We start from the raw sequence: 5,000 nt of genomic DNA, 5'->3' as shown, positions 1-5,000 counted from the left end.
GGTGGTCAGAGACATTATTTTCTTAAAACTTCTCGTAAAATTCAAATGTGTTAGTTGGGAAATTCATGCAGTCATCGGTATACCGACCGGTATCAAAGATTAGAAATGTTTACGAAATGAATGATCTGTTAAGCAATCGTTGAAGACGTAAGAGTAGAGAAGTTCCTTTCAAAATTATGTTAATGGTTCAGTTTGTTAAGAAGTTACCATGGTATTTATGAAGTAAATACCATGAAATACTTTGTTCAGAATTGGTGGTCTGGTTGGGGAAAGCACGAACTTTTGTAAATCGGGTTTTGTGTATGGAATTAGAGTACTTTCTATTTCAACCAATAAATGACATAAAAAAACGACGACATTCATGATAAAATGCGAACGAATGTAAGTATACCTTCGTACGCACAAATTATTTTTACAGTTAGTTGTAACCTTGGCAGAAGTGAAACACCAGATAAACAATTTGCAGAAGACGCACTTTACTTTTAAAATCACATTTTCATTTGTGGAGAGAAAATGAGAAAATACTAGAGGAAAAAATGTACAACAGAGCTATGTATCAGAGACAGAGGAGGAAACGGAATTATGGATGTCTTGAATGTGTTTGATGGCCGACGAGATAAGAAACATGCTAGTTTAGCCCTTTCCTTGCCGTCAGCTCATCCTCCTATCCAACGTAGACACCAACCGAGACAGTGTTTAGACAATTGAAGAACGACATGGAGGACCTGGACGCTACTCTCTCTGATATCAAGTCTTGGAACGAGAGTTTCTCGAAAGGTACGAAGCGTCACAAGAATCTTGAACTGTATAAGAGTGCATAGCACACACTACACCTCATTCCTTCCTGACCTTTCTTGGCATGAACAATATCGTAGACGTGGCACCTTTTTCAACATCGTTCAGTATAACGATATTGCCTAAAGGTAAGTAAATAAGTCAAAAGAGCACAGCACAGAGCCAAGTACCCAAAAGATGCAAACGTTTTATTAAAGAGACAAACAGTTTAAGAAAAAAAAATAAAAAACAGGAAATTGTTCAGCAGTGGAAAGAACTTTTTTTTTTTTTTTAAATCAGTGAATATGAAGTGTTTTCTCTGATAAATTCCCTAGTGGAGCGAAGGGTGAAGAGTGAAATAAGACAAATTTAACTGGTAAGAAAACATCTTAAAGTTCTAGTAATGTAGTATGCAATTATATAAAACCACCTTTAAAAACAAGCTAAATATAAAATAATGAATCGCCACCAAAATTCAAACGTATTTGTTATGGTATGGTGGCGACGTTACCCACTATGTTACCAATAGAGAGAAAGAAAAAAAAAAACTTTCGGAAAACACGTGCCAAAAATGCGAAGGGGAGAAAAGTTTATTTAGTAGTACTTTAGGATAGTTTAATACCTAATTAAATAGAAACCAAGAGTACATATAGAAAGTCATTTATCCTTCTGATGAATAAGTTTTAGCTTATTACATGGCCTCGTCAACCCACGAAGCACTATATTGTGAATTGACAGTAAAAAAAAAAAAAAAATTAAAGAACGTTTACTTTAGTTGCCCTCTAAATAGATTTTAGTTTTCTCTGATAACGGGTGACGTTAAACATAGAAAACGGATAACGGTATCATTAATAAGGTATGACCAATATAACTTTCTTAGCTCTTGTCTCGTGAAACGATTCAACATTGTAAAGTATGTTTGCAATCCGTAAGATTACCAGTTAAAAATATTTTAAACGAATAATTTGTAAACAGATACAAAAATATGTGTGCATCTATAAGGTAAATAATAAATGACTAGTTTTGCAACAATTAGAAATATCTTTACTTCTCAACTTTCATACAGGAATAAACATATTTATTTTTCATTTGACTTCAAAAACAATCACCTACCATCCAATATAATTCTTTTAGAGTAAATATAATGCTTTCAAATGTTGTGTTCTTGAGCTACAACTGGCTTTGGTCAAATCAAACAGGCTGTAAATCTTCATATATAAATTTAAAACAACACAAAAATCACCAATATACAAGTTAATGGGTCGCACATTTTGTTCCCTTACTTGTATTTATTAAGAGATGGTAAATAAAAAGAAATAACAGCGTAAAAAAAACAAGTATATCACATAACTTACAACAGATTACAATTAGGACTGTTAAACTAACAATGGTAAACTCTCCGTCGAGAGAGGTTTATAATGGAAGCATTAAAAACTACCTTTACACCCATGTTAAGGATAAAATTGGGCGACTGGGGGAGAAATTTCATAATGGAATTTTCCAGTCAAAATCAATAGTAGTACTCCAGAATAAAAGGAAGGAAGCGAAGAGGTAGTCTAAAACGTGGGTGCTGCTAAGCCTACGGTCCACAGCACGAGTCGCACTGGCGACACTATCCATCTTAGGGGTTGCTATAATTTGGTAAGTAGACAGCACTGAAAAACATACTATATACAGACATGAATTGGCTCATATAAAGGTAAACACAGATTAAAATTTTTTTTTTTATTAAATTATCATCTCTTCTAAGCTTCGTTTTTCTTGCAATGCTTGTCCCTTGCTAATCAATTCAATAACAGTTGGAAATTATCTAGATGCATTATATACTACGGTTCCTCTTTAGAAATTTTAATATGCGATACTTTGTGAATAAGGCTCATACCCTAATTAAAAGTACTTATCTCGGTTATGGCTGAAAAAAAAAATGTTATTCTTTGTGAATAAGGTCCATACCCTAATTACAAGGGTTATATTTTCGCCGTTGTTCGTCTGTTTGTTCCTGATCACAATTTTACTCAGAGTAGTGAAACATTCAAGGATTAAATTTCATGTTGAGACGTCTAAGTGATTCAATTTTGAAAGTCCTAAGTCAAAGGTCAAGGTCGAGCAAAAGGTCATTTGTGTGTGAACAACTTCCTGGCCACAATTTTACTCATAGAGCAGTGAAACTTTCAGGGATCAATTATTATGTTGAGACGTGGAAGCGATTAAATTTTATAAGTCCTAAGTTAAAGGTCAAGGTCAAGGTCAAGAAAAATTTTTGTCGGTTTTTGTGAGAACTTCCTAGTCACAATTTTACACACAGAGTAGTAATACTTTCAGGGATCAACTGCTATGTTGAGAATTGGAAGTAATTGGAAGTCAAAGGCCAGGTCTAGCAAAAAGTTGTTTGTGTGTGCACAGCTTCCTGGCCACAATTTTACTCAAGGTAGTGATACTGTCAGGGATTAATAGTTAAGACATGGAGGCGATTCAATTTTGAAAGTCCTAGGTCAAAGGTCAGTGGTGAGCAAAATGTCGAGAAATAAGTTGCCATGGCGGAGGTCTGAGCTCTACTGAGTGCCCCACTAGTTTAAATATGTGATTCTTCGTGAATTACATCTATACCCTTACTGCAAGTACTGTCCTCTATTAAGGCAGAAGAAATCTAACTATGTGATTCTTTCAGAATAAGGCCCATAACCTAATTACAATTACTGTACTCGGTAGAAGCTTTACAAGAGTTTCTGAAGATCCATCCATCATCTCGAGTGCAATTTAGACACTGTATAAACCACTTACTTAACCAACACATACAGGGAAGACCCCCATCAAATACCTACTTCTGTGAACTTCATAGAAATATTCTCTCTCTCTCTCTCTCTCTCTCTCTCTCTCTCTCTCTCTCTCTCTCTCTATATATATATATATATATATATATATATATAAATATAAATATATATATATATATATATATATATATAATATATATATATATATATATATATATATATATATATATATATATATATATATATATATATATATACAGTATATATACAGTATATATAGTTTATACAAATTATTGAGTATATGTATGCATAGGCATACAAATTCAAATTATATACATACATACATACATATACATATATATATATATTTATATATATACACACACAAAACCACAACAAAAGGTCCAGCTGTTTCTAGTCCAATGCAGGACAGGCCTCAGACATGTCTTTATTCATGTCTTTGGAATGGCTCCTTTAAAAAAAAAATCTTGGTACCACAATGGCCAATGCAGATTGGTGATGGTGGGAAACTTTTGTCTAAGTTCTCACAGCAAACCAACCTGGTATGGGTGTCCATGATTAGTACTGCTTTGCTGTTCATGGTGATACACAAACCTATTCACCACATTATGATATCACCTTCGGTACTTTTGCACACACATACACACACAGATAGATACATATGCATATATATATATATATATATATATATATATATATATATATATATATATATATATACAAATGTATATATATATATATATATATATATATATATATATATATATTGTGTGTGTGTGTATGTAAAATATACAACTCATCGATTATTAGTATTTACTCCTTACAGAAACGTAGTTTGAACCAGCACCTAGCTATTATATAATTAAAATCATGACCGCGTGTATTTTACCGCAATGATTCCACCACAGTACAGCAGTATTAGTAGTAACAACAAACATACACCATGTAAAGTACTCGGGTTGCAGAAAACCTATAGATGTTATCACAAGTATCGATAACAGCCTACCTTCACTAACACCTGCTGTGGTTATGATTTTTACTTCAACTGGATTGATAAATCTTAACGGTCCTTATATATTTTTCTTAAACCCTATATTAAAAGCATCTGTGAAACAAACACTAAAGGATTATCAAGAATAGAGAGAGAGAGAGAGAGAGAGAGAGAGAGAGAGAGAGAGAGAGAGAGAGAGAGAGAGAGAGAGAGAGAGAGAGAGAGAGTCAATATTTTGCTTGTTCTTGGTCTCATCTAGTCTACACCACTGAATTATACCTTTAGTTCTTCCTTCGATCACCTATTCAATAACTATCGATTCCCTAATTGTCTCAAAATGTTTTATTAACCCTTATTCCCTAACGCTCCTTTGATTCTACTCTCATAAAAGCCCTTCATTCCCTAATTCTTCCTAGAGTTCATACCTTAAAATATCTGGGATA

This window comes from Palaemon carinicauda, chromosome 22, assembly GCF_036898095.1.
Source record: "Palaemon carinicauda isolate YSFRI2023 chromosome 22, ASM3689809v2, whole genome shotgun sequence".
NCBI lineage: Eukaryota > Metazoa > Arthropoda > Malacostraca > Decapoda > Palaemonidae > Palaemon > Palaemon carinicauda.
Note: the sequence above shows the minus strand (reverse complement) of the source record.